This window comes from Lissotriton helveticus, chromosome 5_1 (genome assembly GCF_964261635.1).
Source record: "Lissotriton helveticus chromosome 5_1, aLisHel1.1, whole genome shotgun sequence".
NCBI classification, from domain to species: domain Eukaryota; kingdom Metazoa; phylum Chordata; class Amphibia; order Caudata; family Salamandridae; genus Lissotriton; species Lissotriton helveticus.
In genome coordinates this window covers 84,063,918-84,085,862 of record NC_136065.1, presented here as the reverse complement: position 1 = coordinate 84,085,862, position 21,945 = coordinate 84,063,918, and the positions used below count along the sequence as shown (strand labels likewise).

Sequence of the window (21,945 nt, the reverse complement as noted above, 5' to 3'; positions counted from 1 at the left end):
CAGGGGGAGGGGAGGGGGGATTGCTATAGTTACTAAGGCCCCACTGGAATGCACTCTAGAACCTCTAAAAATTGAAAGTTGCGAGGCAGGATATTTTAATTTGAAACTTGAACCTCAAAACTCTGTCTCTGGTATCCTTGTTTATAGACCCCCAGGGAGCCTTAAAGAGTTTACAAGTCTGTCGGAGGGCGTCGCTCATTTAGCTATGCGGAGGAGCATACTTTTGGTGGTAGGAGACCTCAATATTCATCTCGAAGATGAACGAGTCAAGGAGGCCATAGATTTAAGACTAGAGCTGCAGGCTTTACAACTGGAACTGAAAAATCTTACCCCGACCCATAAGCACGGCCACTTACTGGATCCAGTGTTTGCTAGCTGGGACGGAGTGGTAGCGGACGCTCCCCTTCCTGTCCCCTGGTCAGATCACTATTTGGCTCCCTTTAGTTTAAACATCTTAGTTACTGACGCACTAAGAGGACAGCACAAGAGCTACCCCCATCGCAAATGGAAGCACTTCTCACAAGACAACTTTATCAAACTGCTGCAGGAAGGGGGTCCACCGGGGGGTGGTGATAGCGAAAGCGCGAACTTCAGGAACGCATTCTTTATGCCCTTAATGCAACGGCCCCGTTGTATTCATCTAAGGCTGCAATTAGAGGCAAAAAGTCAGCCCCGTGGGTCACGCCCGCTCTGCAAACTGTTAAATCGGAGTGCAAAAGATTCGAACGCAGGTGGCGGGTAGACTTTTGTCCTCAATCAAAGTTAGCCTTTAGGGAGGCACAAAGGAAGTACCAAGCTATGGTGCGGGGAGCAAAAGCCACTCATTATAAAAATCGCATCGGGGAGGCTGAAAACTCCTCGAAAGAACTCTTTAAGATTTTTAAAGAGATTTCCCTGGTACCAAGCTCTAACACCCCAGCTAATGACTCAGTAGCAGAATGCAACAGAGTAGCTGAATACTTCGCAGGAAAAGTCAGGGACATTTACGCCTCCTTCTCAAACAAACCTGTAAACGGGTTAGATTTTGTAGAAAGGACAGGTGTAAGAAATACGGAACACCGTATGGAGTATTTTACAGTCCCTTCCCCGGAGGTACTATGTAAAATGTGTTTAGGGGTTAAATCAGGCTCCCCTTGTGACCCAGCCCCCCCTAAGGTGTTGGGAGAGAGCCTGGCTATTCTAGAACCCTACATCAGGCATGTACTTCAGACATCTTTCGCTTCCCAGACACTTCCGGATGACTGGAAGAAAGCAGTAGTTCTTCCCATAAAGAAGAAACCCAACGTAAGCCATGAAGTGCTTGAGAATCTGAGGCCTATCTCCTTATTGCCATACCTAGCCAAAGTGGCTGAGAAAGTGGCCAACTCTCAATTGATGGCCTACTTAGAAACAGCTAACATCCTACCTTCCTCTCAATCGGGCTTCCGGCCGGGTTACTCGACGGAGACTGCCCTTCTGAGAGCGACTGAGACCCTCAGACGAGGGGCAGATGCCGGACACACCATGGCTCTGGTGATGTTAGGCCTCAGTGCGGTGTTTGACACTGTAGCCCACTACATCTTGCTACAGAGTCTAAACCGGGCGGGTATCACAGGCTCGGCCTTGGGGTGGCTGAAATCTTTTCTCACAGGCCGGAGCTTCCAGGTCCAACGGGGTTCCTTTAGATCCTCAGAGATAGCACTGGAACAGGGGGTGCCCCAGGGCTCTGCCCTGAGTCCAACCTTTTTTAATATTTACTTGGCCCCCTTGGCCGAGGTGGTGCAAGCGTATGGAGTGGAGTTAGTCTCCTACGCTGATGACACCCAACTGCTAATCTCCCTATCTCAAGCATCTTCAACTGCGGCATCCAATTTTAAGGCCTGTATGCAGGATCTGGCCACGTGGATGAACTCGCACTGCCTAAAGTTAAATGGTTCCAAAACCGAGGTGCTGGTGGTTGGTGGCACTAACCTGAATTGGACAGCGAATTGGTGGCCACCTTGTTTAGGTCCCACCCCCACTCCTTGTAAGGAGGCTAAGAATCTGGGGATATGGGTTGACCCCACCCTATCTTACGAGGGCCACATTCGGCGCCTAGTGGGGAAGTGCTTTGGGGTGTTAAAAACACTCAATCAAACCTTGGATCTGCTTCCCCTTGAAGCCAGACGCACCCTGACACAGGCACTCGTGACATCCCGTATGGATTACGGGAATGTCCTGTTTTTGGGTGCCACAGAAAAAAGTCTAAGACGCTTACAAATCCTTCAAAACTCGGCAGCTCATCTAGTTCTGATACTCCCGAAAAGAGCAGCGTCTAAAACTGCTCTTGCGGCTCTACACTGGCTGCCAGTCAAAAAGAGATTGCTGTACAAAGCTCTCCTCAGATGTCATCGGATATTATGACAGAATGCTCCCAATTATCTCCATGACCTAATACAAAGATACGAGCCAAGGAGAGCCCTACGCTCTGCAGGCACGGGACAGCTGATGGTTCCCCGTGCACAAAGAGCCAAACTTGGGGGTAAATCCTTTAGAGTCTCAGCTGCTTTAAATTGGAATAAACTTCCGATTTGCCTCAGACTGGAAAAATCTGAGATCAAATTGAGGAGTCTCCTCAAAACTCACCTGTACAATTCATAAAGCTCTGAGGCGGATTTTTCGTGTTTCTTGCTGCTCGCTGCTCTTCCTTTCCTCAGCGCGGGGACACGCCGAGATGGCGTCACCAAGCGCTCTATAAACTACTTTATTATTATTATTATTATATTTATTACCTGAGGCTGTGCTCCCTCTATTGATAGTCCAGAATTCCCTTATCCAATTATTCATGTAATTAATATATCCACTATCTTTCAGAAGGGCTCTCTCGAATGTCCAGATGTTTTGCTTGACAGCTGTCCCCACTAAATTAATAGATAAAATCAAGGGGTTGTGATCCGATATTATTGGGGGAGTTTCTCAATTTGGCATCTGGATAGTAAAGAGTTAGGAATTAAAAAATAATCTAATCTTACCAGAATTTTGTGAGGAGCTGAAAAAAATGTACTACCATCCAACTGTGGGTGCAGTTTGGCCCAGTGGTCTGTCAATGCGTTGTGTTGCGCCATAGCTGCTAATGCACTAAATGATCTCTTCTTCCGACCAGTTTACCCCCTCCCTGTTTGTATCTCGGAGCCTGAGGGACTATTAATGTTAAAATCGCCACAGCATATAATTGGTTCAGGCCATCTGACTAATTCCGTGTCTAGATATTCAAATATGTCCGGATTGTCCTCTGTGGAGCCATATACCGAGACCAGGGTAAACTTCTCCCCCCTGCATACTAATTCCGCTATAACCCACCTGCCCCACTGATCCTCAGCCTTCCTAGTCACTGAACAGTCCCTCCCTTTACCCACTATAGCCACCCCTCTTGTTTTAGAGCCTTGCTTTGTGTGAGCTAGTAATGAAAACCCTAGTTGTTCCAACAGGAATCCCTTGCCTCCCTCAATATGTGTTTCTTGTATACAAACAAAATCCAATTTCATTGTTTTCAATAAAGCTGATACCCGAAGCCTTTTCTGAACATCATTCAACCCGCAGACATTGATTGAAGCAATTCGACAAGACATTAAAATGCATCAAAAGGTTGTTCTAGCTTCCTTACGAGATTTTCATTTAAACAAATAAAGAAAGTGCAGTGCTGTATGTGCTGTGTGACCCCTCTCCCCCTCCCCCCTCCCCCCCTTGCCCCCTTACCCCACCTCTCCCCTGACCCCTTCCCCCCCCTGTACCCCCCCTTATGGGCAAATAGGTCAGGCATGACCTATGTGTGGTCGCTTTAGAATGTAGCTGTCGCCTCCTCCTCCCTCCCTTAGGTATTAACACCAGAATCCTCCCCTTGAAATCTAGAGTTACCAAGTCCTGTATCCCCTGCGTTGAGACGCTACTCCCTGGCCTTTAAAGTGACGTTATTCTCATCGTCCCCCCCTCCCTATATCCCAGCACCTCCACCATATATTCGTTTGCCTTGATCTCAGAAAAAACATTTTCGTCTGTCCTTTAGTAATCACTTTCAGCTTGGCTGGATATAGCAAATAAGCTTCCGATCCAAGGGCCTTTAGGGGGGCGATTAGCTGCCTCAGTCTCCACCTATGCTGCACTGTAACGTGGCAGAAATCGGGCCTGGCAAAAAAAGTAACATTATTAAAGGATCGCTTAGCCTCCGGCTTTGCTTTCTCTAAGATTAGTTGTTTCAGCAGAAAGTTGCCTACGTATATGAGATTAGCTCTGGGCCTATCCTCTTGAGACACGTTCTGCCCTCTCTTAATTGTAAGGGGAAAGCGATATGCCCTCTGGATTTCAACCTCCCATTGCCATGAAGATAGCCCGGTAAAGGCCCCTTTCAATAATTTCACCACAAACAACCTGGCATCTTGCCCTTCCAGCCCTTCAGCCACACCCAGTAGTCTAATGTTATTGCGGCGCTGACGATTTTCATAATATTCCATCTTCCACTGCACGTCCTCCGCCACTTTCTGTTGTTCTTGTTTAAAGGTATGGAAACTACTGAAATCGTCCTCCAGCTTCCCCGTCCTTTCTTCTACTTGAGTTACCTGCTCTGCGACCATCTTTCTTAAGGTGTTCTGTATCTTTTTTGCCCCCTGCCTCGCCCTGCGGCTTTCAATCCTTGCCTCGCTTTGCCTGGATTTGAGGGTACTGAATAGCAAATCCAATGAAACTGGTTGAGGTGACGGATGGGGTGAGGCCTGTCCCACGGGTAGGAGCGGGATACCGTGCATGTCTTGATAGGTCTATGAAGTGCCTGAGTAATCCCACAATAGCTTTTTGGAGGGGTCTGAGGGGCCGCTTGAGGGATTAGGTTTCCTCCTGGACCTACGTTTCTTTTGAGTGCATTTTCGAGCAGTGGAGCTGCTCCCTGAGTCAGTGGTCTCTCCCGTGCTCCCCTCCTCTGTGCCCACTGATTCTGAGTCCTCATTTACTGAATAGAAGCGATCCGTCGAGGCAGCCCCCCCCAACGGCCCCAGTCTCGCAATATCTGACTAGGTTGGTCTTGTTAGCTTGTTGTAGAGCTGCCAGGACCGGGTTACTCCCCCAGGTACTCCCCTCACATCCTTCAAGTTGTCCCCCATCTGCCCATTCAGAGCCCGTTGACTCACCCTGGGTTTTGCCTGAGGGGGTATTGCGATATACAGTCAGGGTGCCCAAGCTGCCTCCGTCTCGGCCTCCGCTCCGCCTCTGCCCTGTACACCATCTCTATCATCAGCTAACTTTTTACTCACAGTGTCAATGTCGGCCCCTGGCGCTCCTTCCATCAAGCTCTCGGGTGGGGCAGCAGTCTCCGCTACGCGCACCAGCCCTCGCTCCGGCTTCTGTCCCAGCGCCAGCGCCTGCTACGGTTGTCTAGTTACCGGCGTGCCGGCGTCCTCAAGGACGTTCTGCGAGTTGAGCTCCTTCTCACCGCTCCTCGCTCTGATGACTGCCACATCGACGGCCTCCGCAGGTTTGGGTGCAAAGCTTTCTGCCACTGTAGGCTGCCGCATCGTAGTTGCCTTTAGTTTTGCATTGTTCTGAGCAGATCGAAGGGGGAGATTGTCGCAGGGCATGCCAGGGGTAGGTGCTGCATCATTGCTAACCCGCGTCTCGCCCGTCTTTTTCCCCAAGGTCCTTTTCATAGTGCTGGTTGTATTACCTCGCTGCACTACAGAGCCTGCTGATGATTTAGACTCATTCTTGTCTTTGTTAGGGGGGTCTTTATGTGCAGCCAGATCTTTAGGGTAATTTAATTTGTTTGCGCGTGGCGGCATGATGAAAACCCCCTTATGAGCCAGCGCGATAAGAGCTGTAATCCTTATGCGGGCTCCATGAAGAACTGTTTTTATAAGCTTGCCGGTATACTGCCACCACGGCAGAATGTCCAAGCCGCTGATATCACCGCTTTTGAGATCCCAGAGACCCGATCTCATCGCCGTACAGGGAGTCAGTTCAAACCATCAATGCTAAGGGAGGGAGGAGGAGTGAGATGCGACTACTCACTACAGACCAACAGCGGCCATCTTGCCTCCTACATCTGACTTGGTGTTTTTGTTGTGCGCGTACCCCCTCGGTCATGCGTGCTCTATTAGGACCAATCTCCCTTGACCATTGAAGTGTCCCTTCGCCTATCTGTGGGATTGATCTAAGGTTTACTGTCCATGCATTTGTCTGCCAGCTACGTGCCACCCCACCTGTGACCTGTCAATCAATAAACTCCGCCCTAGATCTCAGTCCTCGCCTGACTACGTATTTGCGTGTCAGGTTGATGTGGCGTTCACAACTGACAAATTCGTTAATAAGGATGCATGTTAGACCTGTCAGCCCTAGGGAGGTCTTTCCCATTTTTTTTTCGCCCTTGCCTTGTTTTTTTTTCCCCCACTTTTTCGTTGCGTCGCCAATGCTGACGGTATCTCCCGGTTTTTCCACCTTAGTGACGAGAACTCCCTAGAGTCTGGGTAGCTCTCCCCACTTTCGGCTGGGGGGGACGCATGTTAGACCTGTCAGCCCTAGGGTGGTCTTTCCCCATCTTTTTTTGCCCTTGCCTTGTTTTTTTCCCCCCTCTTTTTCGTTGGACCTAGGTCTCCGGCGCCTTACCATTGCTAATCAGTGCTAAGGTGCAGGTGCTCTCTCCTACCAACGTGGCTGCCACAGGCCCCTGCTACTGCGGAGTGGTCTTTTTGGTAGCACCCTAGTAGCCAGGAGCTGGCTGGGCCCCAAAGATACTGTTGCAACACCAGCCCACCTTTACTGCCCATACCTAGACTAGGGAAGCTCCTGGAACCTTCCGGAATAGAGGAGGGGTCTTCTTTTGCCGCCTTAGAGAGTGGTCACCTGACCTGGGATTATTTAAGGAAAGGAGGGAAATCTTTTAGCCAATTGGGGCATCACTGACCTGGGGGAACCTACGCAGGAGTCTTAGGCGGTAGGGCCTAGGGGGGAACCTATACCACTGGGAGTGACTGGGCCTAGGCACTGCCTTCCAAGTTGAGTAAGGGGCTCTAACCAAACCCACTGATCTGGCACAGCGTGAGGGGAACCAAGGGACCCACCTACAGTGAGCTACAGAAACCAGCCTGTACTCAGCCACCAACTCAAACCCCCCCCCGAAGAAACTGCTTCATAAGGGCGCAGGAACCAACAAGCGCCAAGAACACCTATGTGCATGAAGGACTACTGGGGATCAACCAGGTACCAGCGCTATACCAATCACACGCTCCCCTGCTCAGCCTGTGCCCGTGCCCTCGCGCCGCCCGGTAGCCGCCTGTCTACGTCTTCAGCGCCGAGGCCTGGCGCTTGCCTGGGGGAGGCCCCCGCTGTGGGTATCATTGCGGTGGCCCCCGGTGCCAGGAGAGGGCCGCAGGAATTCAGAGCGGGCCGCACTAGGCCCTGAAGTCAACCTCCTGCCTCACGTGACGGGGGCGTCATCACGGACGCCGCCCCTGCCTCACTCCCATTGGACTCTGCTGCTGCGCCCCCGCAGGCCGCGCTGCCACTGGTGGGATCGCCTCTGTGTAGGTCCTTGCTGGTTGGTTCCCAGGCCCAGGGTGGCAAGGGAAGGCCCGGAATCAGCTCCGACGCCGGGAGCTCCAGGACCGTCCCAAACATCGGCGTGGGGTGCTCGCAGGAGAGCGCGAGCCCTCACCTTCTGCTGCCATCCCCGGATCAGCCCCATTAACCGCGCGGGGCCCCCCCGATCGGCTCCCTCTGTGCTCCATCGCCGTCCTAGGCCGTAGAGGCCTCCTCAGGGCCCGGTAGCTCAGAGACCACCCTAGGGGAAGGGCGGAAGCTCCCAGAATACGCGGGGCTGCCTCTCTTCACAACTGAGGCTCCTGGGCAGCCCCCGCGTATTCTGGGAGCTTCCGCGACTGTCCCTCCCCCCAGGAGACTGAAGCCGGGCCTGCCGGCCCCAAGGACCACTCAGACCGGACTTCTGGCCCAGGAAACTTAAGTAAGTGGGGAGCTAGGAGGAACCATAAGGTACTGGGCCAGAGACTGCTCCACTAAGCCCAGTGCTGGGCCCCCAAATAGCTTGTGACCTGGAACCCACCAAGAGTGGCCCCTTTACGTGGGGGTGGTTGCGCCCCTCACTAGAAATGCTGGGGGCTCTTGTTAATGTTATACAGAACTAAGGAAATAACGCCTGTATTTTGGGAGGAGGGGTTATATTCCTGCTTAATGAAATGGTTATTCCTGCTTAATGTAATGGTTATCCTTGCTTAATGAAATGGTTATTCCTGCTTAATAAAATGTTCATTTCTGCTTAATGAAATGTTGACTGAACGCCTACAGTTATCTAATGGAATGTTTCCTTTGCTTCCCTAATGAACAATGATCTAATGAGTTAATGCTGCATTGATTACTGGATTGCCCTGAATGATTTGCCAGTCGTGATTTTGGTCTTAGATAAAAGTGTATTGATTATAATAGACCAGCTGGTGTGGTGTCAGTTATTGTGTGCGTTTCCTGTCTCAGTGGGTGTGTGTGCTGTATGGTTACTTTACACATAAGCTTTCGGGTGCCTACCTGCTCGCGCCAAGCTACCCCGTGGAACTGGTGACCCCAGTTCTCACAATGCAATTTTATCGTTTTTCATATCAGCATTGATTTTTTTCCATATTAACAATGGGATACCTTAGTTAGGTTCACAGCCGGTATTTCCTCCAAACTCTCAGTTAGCATGATCCTTAGATAACTAATCTTGTTTCTGGTTTGAAGCCCTACTTTCTCTTTGGCCCAAGTCATAATCTCTGTCTTCCCCCTTGTTGATTAGATACCCTGACGGACCCCCAAAATCTCCGGCATGCATCTTAAGCTATGTCATCAGCATACAGTGCTATTCTGGTTGGTAACCCTGCAGCTTCAAAGGGAAGAATGGTCTTATCCTGCCAATCTTCTGGGATATGGGCTCAATATGTAGATAGAACCAGAACTAGTACAAAGGACACCCCTGCCTGGTTACCCTGCATATCTGAAACAAAGCAGTAAGTTTTCCATAAACTAAAATCTTGGCTACCGGCACCTTATATAACATTTGAACAATTCCAGTAACATTGCTGCTGAAACCATAATTCTGCAATACCTCTCAATGATAGATCCAAATACCGCTATCAAATGCTTTAGCAGCATCAATTCTTGTGATTGTTAACAGGAGATTAAAGGCCTTGGATATATCATTCGCACCGATAAGTTGATGGGTTAATTCATACAGCTGTCTGTCAGGCACAAACTCCTTTTCATTGAAATAGATCAACGTTTGAAGGACCTCTGACAACCTCTTAGCCAAGATTCCTATGATCATTTTGTAATCAAAGTTCTACAACGATATAGGTGTATAGGAATCTGCCAACCTAGCCTCTTTACCTGGCTTAATGATCATAACTACAATTGCCTCAAACTAGGAGGGTGGAATTTACCAGCTCTCCAGAGAGATCTCATCAAAACAAGACACCCAGAAAGGGACCAAAGAGTTTATCAATTTTTATAGTGTTCAGATGGGATCCCGCCTGGGCCCGCTGTTTTCCCTTTACTGAGCCTCCTAACCTGTTCCCTTATCTCCCCCCCAGCTCCCCTCTTCCGGCCGCTGCTCCCCCACAGCCCCTCCCCCTTTTTCCTTTCTGTATCCCCTGCCCTCGCCCATTGGCCGCCCCGCCTCCCAGCTGCTCCTCCCTCCCACTTGGCCTCTTATGGAGGCCGCGTGGCGAAGGGGAGTGTGACCAGACCCCAGGTCGCTCCCCATGCCGCACGACTCCCCTGAGTGCCCGAGTGCTGCCGAGGTTCGCCGCTGGTGTGCCCCTGGCACTGCCTACCTTTTCTTTTGCTGTGCTTTTGTCACTGTAGCTTGTTATTGTTTACTGTATTTTTTAGGCGCTCCTTTTGCGCCCCTGCCCTCTGTGCCCCCCCGCTTCCTGCCGCTGCTCCCACGCGGCCCGCCCCCCTTTTTTAGGTCGAGCGTAGCGAACGGACCTCTTGTATACTTTAGTATACCTATGTGCTAACTGAATATGTGGACACCAGTCGGACGCGCGCATTTTTCGTCTCGGATTTGTCCGTGTGAGCGCGCTTCTGAGACGCGCTTGCGCAGACGCACAAACAGCCCCTGCTTTCGCTTTGGGATTTGGCGGGCCCCTCCTGGGCCGCATCAGCCGCTGGGCTCGAGTCGCAGTCCACGCTGATGTGCACGCTCACGCCCTGCCTACGAGGCGCGCATGGCGCTCTTTCACTTTACCTTGTTTTTTTATTGAAAAAACAGTAGTGTGCCTAAGTAATATACTGTTGGTCCCCTTAACTTGCTTGAAAAATAAATAAAACCACTCTATACATTCAACCGCCGCACGTGAGCCGGAGGATAAAAATGCGCTCTCACTCGCAAGTATTACCTGTAAATAGGCGGGAAGCAAACCTTGGCGGAGAAGGTGCTCTTTAGAGAACCGTAGCATTTCCACTCACTTTGCGCTTCTTCCCCGTCATTTGGCCTCATGTGGAGTCAGACTTCTCTTCCCTTTTACCGAGAAGCACGTGGTTTAAATGTGAGGACAAAATGGAAAGGGCAAAACTACCTCCATCCCGACCTGTGCTGTGTGGGGTCCCACAAGGGTCGGCTCTGAGCCCGACCCTATTCAACATCTACGTGACCCCACTAGCCAGACTCGTAAGATCTTTCGGGATGGAGGTAGTTTCTTACGCAGACGACACCCAAATCCTCGTCTCTCTCTCCCATTCAGATGTACGAACTGCCTCCAAGTTTAGATCTTGTATGGAGGCGGTTGGTTACTGGATGATCCAGAACTCTCTCAAACTGAATGGGGAGAAGACAGAGGTAATGGTGTTTGGAGGGAAAGAGAACATCTGGTCAGCCAATTGGTGGCCTGACTCGTTAGGAGAGTGTCCTTCCCCCACATCATCTGCTAAGAACCTTGGGGTGATGATTGATCCCGCCCTGGATATGGGCAGGCAGGTGAGCAGAACCATCTCCACTTGCTGGGGATTGATTCACACCTTGCGAAGGATCAGGAAATACCTCTCTACAGTCCAGAAAGCAAATAGCGGTTGCACTCATTGGCTCACGTCTGGACTACTGTAACGCGCTGTATGTGGGGCTAAGCAGGAGCCTTCTGCAGCGCTTACAGGTGGTCCAGAACGCCATAGCCAGATTTGTCCTGGATGTACCCAGACGTTCGTCGGCCACGCTGGCCAGGAAAACTCTGCACTGGCTACCGGTAGAATACCGAGTACGGTTTAAGGCTTTATGCATGACTTATAGAGCCATTGCGAAAGACAGCGATTTGGGAGTTGGCTCCATTATCTCCCTCTACACTCCCGGAAGGAGCTTACGCTCCTCAGGGAAATCGCTCTTGACAGTTCCCCGCACACGAAAAGCTAAGTGGGGTGGCAGGGCTTTCTCTACCCTAGCTCCCAAATGGTGGAATGATCTTCCCCTTGATCTTAGGTCCCTGCCTTCCCTACAGAAATTTCGAAGTGCTCTTAAAACTCGCCTCTTCCTGCAAGCCTATATGTAAGGACGTATGTCTCAATTTCTGATGGTATTGTTAGGCGCCTTGATACCTTCGGGTTATTGTTTTGCGCATTATAAATGTATTTCAAATCAAATCAATTGCATTCCCCCCCCCCCCCCCCCCCCATTGCACGGCCCGGACAGTGCGTGCTGTATATAAACACGGTCAGCAACAGTGGTAACATCTCTCGTTTATTATTCCTTCCTCCGCATCGCTGGTTCGCTCTGCCTCTGTCTTGCTCGCTCCTCCACAGCGGCCCTTATTGTCACCTCAGCTTACACTCGTGACTCACCCCTCCTTTCTCCCCCTTTAATTCGGCCGCTTTGATAGCAGCTTGTCATTAACTTTTGCATTGTGGGCGTATTATGATTATGTTCCTTAGGGAAGGGTAGTGCTGGTTCAAGGTACATTGTACGCGCCCACGTTACTCTGGCCTCGTCTTAATTTGCCTCTGTAAATAATTCAAATTTAGCACCTGGGGGATTGTAAGTTACCTGTAAATGTGAAGCAATCTAATTTTAGTTTCTGCTTTGACGTTTCTGAATTTAAGTTTGTTTTCATTTATCTGAATAAACCTTTTACGGGCACAGTTGTAACTGTTCTCACTGTGGATACAATCACGTTTGCAAGCGCTGCTTCTAGTTCGAACATTTATAGACAGCGCCTACACTGAGCATGTTCTTGTGCTAGGGGCTTAATTTTAGCCGGGGTCTACCGGTGCGCACATTAGCGTTTAATTCCTGGCGCTTTCTCTGGGCATGTTGTAATACATATTACTTTAGGAATATGCGGTTTCTGTTTTTTAACACCCAAAAGTGCAAGTTATCTGTGTACTGTGTTCTGCTTATTATGTTATTCAGCCAAGGTGTCGGGGCCACGGCAACATGTGTGCTCTTGTGCTGCCCACACAGGAAGCACACCAGCCCCCTCACTGTAATAGGAGGCAGACCCAGCACCCCTCCCATACATCCAACAAACAGCTCTACAGTAAACAGTCTGTGTACTGTTTCTTATCACTGCAATCTATCTATCTCCGTTCCCTGGCTCCTCACCCGCCCCCTTCACTCCTCTCTAAACATTCCTTCCCATGGCGTTTGGATCTCGGGAGAGAGCAGTGGCACACAGCTGCATTCCTCCCCTGTTGTTGCGGATTTTATCACTAAATAACACAGTGCGGTCGAGGTCGCTTTCACTTTTGTGTCCGCGCTTCTTTGATTGGTGAATTTCATGCCTATCTGTGCTCCTCACCTTCGCGCATAATAAAGTGTAATTCAAAAAGCACATTCGGTACCCGTCCCTGTGCAGGTCGCAATAACTGACTTACTTTAATAATTGGGTGGCAATAGTAATATCCAACACTCCAACATGTATCCCAGTGAGCTGAGCACGTTGTTATGACTACTTCCCTTTTGACAAACTGCGATACATACTGAGATAAAGGCACACTTCCACGTCTCTCTGGCCTTCTTTTAATTTGCCTCTGTAAATAATTAACATTTAGCACCTGGTGGATTGCGGGTTACCTGTAAATGTGAAGCGATGTCATTTTATTTTCTGTTTTCACGTTTCTGAATTTAAAAGTTGTTTTCATTTATCTAAACAAACCTTTAACGGACACAGGTGAAACTGTTCAAACAAATTGATACAATAATGTTTGTAAGCGCTGCTTCTACTTGGAACCTTTGTAGGCAGCGCCTAGAATGAGCGCGTTCTTGGCCTGGGGGCTTAATTTCAGCAGGGGTCTACCGGTGGGACTGTTGGCACTTAATTGATTAACACTTGCATTTTGTGTGTATTATGATACATATTTCTTATTTAGTCAATTCAATTCAAAATCTTTATTTCAGTACACTTTTACCATAAAAGATACATTAAAAAGCACATACATATACATATTAGCTCAGAGCATTAAACTTGATTTGCATGATTAAACAATGACAAGCAGGGTATATTACAATTAGCAAAGATTCGGGGAGACAGTTTCGTGGGCGATCATCATTACATGTAAACCTTCTATAAATAATTAGGAATATAAAAAGGCATATATACAAATAAAAGGGATGTGACCCCGACATTCCTACATTTAATAATAATTAGTGTCGGTTGAATGAGTCTACCAGTTCATTTATAACCATAAAACATGGAGCAGCTTGCGTTTTTTTTGTTTTTTTTTAAGCAACAAGAAATGTATACTAGGTTTTTCAGCATATGATTTAAACTAGAATTTTAGACCCAATTTAACTCGAATAAAATTAGTGGCTAACAAAAATCTGCTGATGCCAAAAACAATAACATGGCTAGTATCCATTTTCAGCATCCTTCCTGCTTCTTTACATGATCTTAAACCTATGGTTTGGCAGGGAGGTTTGATTCATCTTTTTCTGGGAGCCACATAAGCCTGCCAAAAAACAATATATGTAATTCATCTTCCTTTACTTCACCATGGCATAGAGTGCATTGGTCGTTGATATTAGTATTAGACCACCTTGCTACACAAGCGTTTATCCGCAAGGTGCCATATCTATATTTCATGTAAAGTGTCTTGGCTAGCAGTAGTTCTACCTCATCTAAAAAGCATTCATAATATGCTGTGTCTTTAAATGTGAGGAAACTATTCGATATTGATCCATACACTCTTCCATTCAATACGTTATGGTTTAAGTAGACCCAGAATGATAATTTTAAAGTTTTCTTTGAGGTTGACGATAATATAGATGCATCGTCCCAAAATTTAGTCTTATTGATACTGTTGGACTGCTTTAGTAGAACTAAGATGTGTAGCTACCTCAGCAGTTAATACTCTTCTCGCTGCCATTGGTAGGGCCCATAACTATACCTTTTTATATTGTAGTATGCTACATTTAGTTTGTCTTGATGAAGACCCATGAAAAGGTGTTGCAAGGGGTCAAAACGCGTATGCTTCCCACTGATACCGTTTGCAAATAATACTATGCATTGCAGCCTTCACATTGGGTGAAGTCTGTGCCCTTGCAAAAAATGTATTGTATAAGCCAAAAAAGAGACTTTGGGCCCGATGTAGATAATCCCAGATTACCGATTGTTAAATACCGAATCATACCGATTCGGTATTTAAGAACTGGCAATCGGGATTTAGGTATATTTACCGAATTAATTACCGAATCGGTATGATTCGGTAATTAAGGAATCAGTATTTACCGAGTCTGTAATAGTCATTGATTCCTATGGGCCTTGAGGCCCATAGGAATCAATGTCAATTACCGAATCGATAAATACCGATTCGGTAATTGGGGGAAACATTGAAGGGTGGCAGGGTGTCACTTTGACACCCAGTTGCACCCCTCAATTGTGCATGGGTGCACATGTTGCTGACATACATGCCCTTAGGGCATGTATGTCTGCAACATGGCACAATTTTTAAAGCAAAAAAAATGCTTTTGGAAGGGTTTTCATTATTTACCACCAACTTCTAGTTGGTGGTAAAAAACGAATTCTTAAACCCTTGTAGCACTGAAAACAGTGCTACCTACATCTAAAATTACAGAATCGGTAATTTTACCAATTCGGTATTTTACCGACTCGGTAAAATTACAGAATCAGTAAAATTACTGATTCTGTAATTTTACATGCCCTTACATCTCCATATCCACATACCGGTCGGAAACGGCCGAAAATCGGTATTTTCGCCGTTTCCGACCGGTATTTGCCTACCTACATCGGGCCCTTTGTTTCTCTTTTTATTTAACTTTCTCCATGCACCTAATACTTGTTCACTTGCACTGTGCTGTCACTTGGAGCACATTATATCATATTTTGGATAAACTATAGTTGTTGTGTAGTTGTGACAAATCTATATATATAGCTTATTTTGAATTTTATACAAGTGTTTACTCTATATAAATGTTTTCTTTTCATTTGATGCAATTGGGGTGGTTACTGCTTGTTCTTTTATTTCAGCACTTCGTGGGAGACCATTTGCTTTCTTGCTCCCTCGTTTGTATACCGCTTCCCACTCACAACCACCAGTATTTTATTAGATTTTTATTAACATGCTTTCTTTGCATTTGTATAAATCTCTTGTTATAAACTTTAAAAAAAAAAAAACTCCAATAATTGTGGGGAGCTTTCGAGAAGCACGTCACTGCTGAATTCACTGAGTGAGCTTGTGATCTTGTGCATGCTGTAGAATGCTAGTGTCTCTTTTTTTCATTATTTCTGTAGGGGGTGTTTACCAAACAACAGAGTAAATCATGGAAGCACCCTGCTTTACTCCTTTGTGAGGTCTCTGAAGCCTTGCATCGTCTTCAAGGCGCTGTGTAAATGCACACTGCATCTTCAAGAGTGTAGTGTGGTGCTATTACTAAACTCGTTCTTTCGTTGTCCACTTTTGAGTGATGTATAACATTTACACAACAGCACACTACACAAAGGGCACAAATGTAGTGTCTTCTGTGAGGATGACTCTGTTTGGTCTGGGCCCATGCAGGCTTTCAAGACCTGCAATTTGTGGGACTACCGCGTGTAATGAAAGGACCCATATCTACAAAAATATCTGTTAAGTTTCAGCATGTATTTTTCTATCTATCTATCTATCTATCTATCTATCTATCTATCTATCTATCTATCTATCTATCTATCTCTCTATCTATCTATCTATCTATCTATCTATCGCCCTCACTCTATCTCTATCAATCGCCCTCACTCTATCTCTATCAATCGCCCTCACTCTATCTCTATCAATCGCCCTCACTCTATCTCTATCAATCGCCCTCACTCTATCTCTCTCTCTCTATCTATCTATCGCCCTCACTCTATCTATTGCCCTCACTCTATCTATCTATCTATCTATCTATCTATCTATCTATCTGTCTGTCTGTCTGTCTATTGCCCTCACTCTATCTCTCTATCTATCTATCGCTATCTCTCTATCTATCTATCTATTGCCCGCACTCTATCTATCTATCGCCCTCACTCTATCTCTCTATCTATCTATCTATCGCTATCTCTCTATCTATCTATCTATTGCCCTCACTCTATCTATCGCCCTCACTCTATCTATCTATCGCCCTCACTCTATCTATCGCCCTCACTCTATCTATCTATCTATCTATCTATCTATCTATCTATCTATCGCCCTCACTTTATCTATCTATCGCTATCTCTCTATCTATCTCCCTCACTTTATCTATCTATCGCCCTCACTTTATCTATCTATCGCCTTCACTCTATCTATCTATCGCCCTCACTTTATCTATCTATCGCCCTCACTTTATCTATCTATCGCCCTCACTTTATCTATCTATCGCCCTCACTTTATCTATCTATCGCCCTCACTCTATCTCTCTATCGCCCTCACTCTATCTCTCTATCTATCTATCGCTATCTCTCTATCTATCTATTGCCCTCACTCTATCTATCTATCGCCTTCACTCTATCTATCTATCGCCCTCACTCTGTCTGTCTATCTATCGCCCTCACTCTATCTGTCTATCTATCGCCCTCACTCTATCTGTCTGTCTATCTATCGCCCTCACTCTATCTGTCTGTCTATCTATCGCCCTCACTCTATCTGTCTATCTTTTGCCCTCACTCTATCTATCTATCTATCGCCCTCACTATCTATTGCCCTCACTCTATCTATCTATCTGACTATCGGCCTCACTCTATCTATCTATTGCCCTCACTCTATCTATCACCCTCACTCTATCTTTCTATCTATCGCTATCTCTCTATCGCCCTCACTCTATCTATTTATCGCCCTCACTCTATCTATCTGTCTATCTATCGCACTCACTCTATCTATCTATCTATCTATCGCCCTCACTCTATCTATCTATCTATCTATCGCCCTCACTCTATCTATCTGTCTATCTATCTATCGCCCTCACTCTATCTATCGCACTCACTCTATCTATCTGTCTATCTATCTATCGCACTCACTCTATCTGTCTATCTATCTATCGCACTCACTCTATCTATCGCCCTCACTCTATCTATCTATCTATATATCTTTCTAGCTATCGATTGCCCTCACTCTATCTATCTGTCTAACTAGCTATCGCCCTCACTCTATCTATCTATCACATCACCACAGCATCACTCAGCATCACCACAGCATCACTCAGGGGCACCACAACATCACTATGCGCTACCACAGCATCACTCAACGCCACAGCATCACTCGTCGCCACCACAACATCACTCCGCGCCACCACAGCATCAATCTGTGCAACCATTCAACAATAACTGGTTCAAATATGTTCTCTCACGTTTCAAGCTTTATTACAAATGTCACAAAAAGATGTTAATATTTCACTTCTGTTCTTGGATTTTCGTCACAATAAAATACACAACATAATCTTCACAAAAGTTATTTACAAAAGTTTAAGCTATTGCCATTATAAATTACAATACATTTTATTTAAGTATTCATTATTTAAAAAAATTAAAAGCCATTGTTATTTGTAATATCAATACATCTAAGTCACGTAAATACAACACATATTGCATTACAAATGCTACAGGTGTCACATTTGCGAAACTTAAAACTGTTGGCATAGTAAATGACAAAGCTATTAATTTTGCTATTTTCAAAAACCAACACATAAATAAAAAATGTGTCATTTACAATGCCAATAGCTCAAACTTTCCTAATGCGAGACCTATTGCATTGCAAATGCTTGTCCCTTTCTGTATCCCCTGCCCTCGCCCATTGGCCGCCCCGCTCCCACCTCCCAGCTGCCCCTCCCTCCCACTTGGACTCTTATGGAGGCCGCGCCGAAGGCGAGCCAAAGGCAAGCCTGTCTGCGTCCATCGCGCCTGGACCGCGCCCAGCGCCAGAACCCCTGGACCCCGTGCCCCCCGCAACGCCAGACTGCACTACGACTCCAGCACCCTCCACGCACTCAACACCGAACGAGACCACCCCTGCTACCGGGCCACCCCGAAGCGCACCCAATGGCCCTTCGCCTGCCGGAACTGCAGATTCACCAGCATCCAGCCCACCAAGCCACCAACCAGAGAACCCAACCACCTCTGCTGCATCCTCCTCAACACTCGCTCCGCTCGCAAACACTCCATCGAACTCTGGGACCTCCTAGACTCTACCACCCCCGACGTCGCCTTCCTGACGGAGCCCTGGCTGAACGCCACCTCAGCACCAGACATCGCCATTGCCATCCCACAGGGCTACAAGATCTCCCGCAGAGACCGCACCAACGGAGTGGGAGGGGGAATCACCATCATCCACAAAGACACCATCAGAATCTCGACCGACACCGACGACACCCTCACCTCCGCCGAGCACATGCACTTCCAGATCCACACCGACCCCAACACCACCCTCAGAGGAACACTCGTCTACAGACCTCCCGGACCACGACCACAGTTCAGCCACACCATCGCCGACCTCGTCAGCACCCACGCCCTCGCCTCCACGGACTAAATCCTCCTCGGGGACCTGAACTTCCACCTCGAGAACAACAACGACGCCAACTCCACCGCCCTGATCGACCACCTTGCCAACCTCGGACTCAAACAGCTCGTGACGGCACCCACCCACGCCGCTGGACACACGCTGGACCCCATCTTCTCCACCAGCCCCCACGTCTTCTTCAACCACACCACCGAACCCCACTGGACCCACAACAGATGCGTCCACTTCACCTTCAGGAAACACACCACCGCACCCAACAGCTGCCACGCCAAGGTCACCAAGGACCAACTGACTACCACCCTCTCCCTGAGACCACCCACCGACCCAGACACCGCCGCAACCAACCTCAAACAGTGGATCAACGACTGCGTCGACACCCTCGCCCCTCTCAAGACCTCCACAACCAACCACACCAACAAGAAAGCCGCCTGGTTCACCGAAGACCTCTGGATCTCCAAGCGCACCTGTCGGAAGCTGAAGAAATGGCTCCACGACGGAACACCTGACAGCCACACAGCCCACAAGAGTGCCACCCGCAGACACCACCAACTCATCAGGGCCGCCAAGAGGACCACCTTCAAGGACCACTTAGACAACAACGCACACAACACCAAAGAGCTCTTCAGCATCGTGAAAGAACTCTCCGACCCCAGCTCCAACACCAACGACATCCCACCATTCCACCATCACAAGAGCTGTGCGACTCCCTGGCCACCTTCTTTAACCGCAAGATCACCGACATCCACGACAGCTTCAACTCCGACACCCCCGCACCCACCATAGAGTCCACCACCCCTGCGACCACCAGCCGCCTGGTCCAACGTCAGCAAAGAAAACACCATCAAAACCATGAACTCCATCCATTCCGGATCCCCATTCGACCCCTGTCCTTACCACGTCTTCAACAAACAATCAACAGTTCCTTCGAGACAGCAACCTTCCCGGCAAGCTGGAAGCACGCCGAGATCAATGCCCTTCTGAAGAAGCCCAAGGCGGACCCCAAGGACCTCAAGAACTTCCGGACCATCTCCCTGCTCCCTTTCCCGGCTAAAGTGACAGAGAAGATTGTCAACAAACAGCTAACCCGCTACCTCGAAGACAACAACATCCTGGACCCCTCCCAATCTGGTTTTTGCAGCAACCACAGCACTGAGACCGCCCTCATTGCCGCCACTGACGACATCAGGATCCTGATGGACAAAGGAGAAACAGCCGCCCTCATCCTCCTGGACCTATCAGCAGCCTTTGACACAGTCTGCCACCGCACCCTATCAGCACGCCTCCATGACGCCGGAATTCAAGAGATGGCCCTGGCCTGGACCACATCCTTCCTCTCCGGCAGAGCCCAGAGCGTCCGACTCCCACCCTTCCGCTCGAAATCCACCAAGATCATCTGCGGCATCCCACAGGGATCCTCCCTCAGCCCGACGCTGTTCAATATCTACATGGCACCGCTCGCCCACGTTGCACGACAACATAACCTCAACATCATCTCCTACGCCGACGACACCCAGCTGATCATATCCCTCACCGAAGAACCCCACACTGCCAAAACCAACCTCCACAGAGGAATGAAGGCCGTAGCCAACTGGATGAAGGACAGCAGACTGAAGCTGAACTCAGACAAGACGGAGGTCCTCATTCTCGGACCCACCCCATCAGCCTGGGACGACTCTTGGTGGCCCACATCGCTAGGCGCAGCCCCGGAACCCACAGACCACACACGCAACCTGGGGGTCATCCTCAACTCCACCCTCTCCATGACCAGGCAAGTCAACGCCGTCTCTGGGTCCTGCTTCAACACCCTCCGCATGCTCCGCAGGATCTTCAAATGGATCCCTCCCGACACGAGAAAAAATGTCACCCAGGCACTCATCACCAGCAGACTCGACTACGGGAACGCCCTCTACTCAGGAACAACAACCAAGCTCCTGAGAAGACTACAACGAATCTAGAGCACCTCGGCACGACTGATCCTCAACGTCCCCCGACGCAGCCACATCACACCCCACCTGAGAGGTCTGCACTGGCTCCCCGTCAACAAGAGGATCACCTACAAACTCCTCATCCACGCACACAAAGCCCTACACAACACCGGACCTACATACCTCGACAACCGACTCAGCTTCCACACCCCCACCCGAAACCCCCGCTCAGCCAACCTCGCCCTCGCCGCAGTTCCTCGTATCCGGAAAACCACCGCCGGCGGCAGATCTTTCTCCTACCTCGCCGCCAGGACATGGAACGCTCTCCCTACCAGCCTACGACAGACTCGGGACCTGCTGGCCTTCAGAAGACTTCTCAAGACCTGGCTCTTCGATCAGTAGCGCCCCCCCCCCCCCTCCCTCCCAGTGCCTTGAGACCCTCACGGGTATGTATCGCGCTTTATATATGCAGTGATTGATTGATTGATTGATCTCTCCCTCTGTGATCCTTCCCCTAAGGCCTTAAATCTGCTGTTCCGTAAGATGAGGGAAATCTTTGTTTTGCAACCAATCTTTCATTTCTAAGGGGTCTGGGTTCAAATTTTCCTTATATATCCCACTAAGGCAACCCAACATCTTGGTTGTAGAGGATGGTGGCACGGTTTACACTGGCAGGGGTTGGGTGTGGTAGTGTTTTGTTGTAGGTACTAGTAGGAATACACGTGGACCTCAGTTAAGAAGGTATTTATCAAGTATATACACAAGACTCCACTAGAAGCAGATGTAACCTGTTTCTGCCCCCCTCTCACTGAGCTAACCGCCGCTCCTAGAAGACCCACGCTGAGGCACTCCATAGCATCACATGAAGCACGCTGGTCTCACTGAGCTTACTGTCTTAGAACACCAACATCTTGTCACAAGATATTAAAGGTACTTTTGGATATCGATGGAGCTTTGACTGTTATGTATGAACAGTAACTCACACTGAGCTCTAGTCGCAGGCGCTGCTCTGAATACTGAATATCATTTCAAATACGGTACTTGTATGTGAAGTTCATCCTTTGTTCCTGTAGTTGTCATT

The 21,945-nt window shown here is 48.4% G+C and overlaps 1 protein-coding gene across 1 annotated transcript in view; it reads left to right on the top strand.

The window, feature by feature from the left end:
* LOC144754176 (E3 ubiquitin-protein ligase TRIM39-like) overlaps positions 1-21,945 on the top strand; it is a 121,788-nt gene that overhangs the window by 57,239 nt on the left and 42,604 nt on the right. The gene's annotated exons all lie outside the window — the stretch shown is intronic.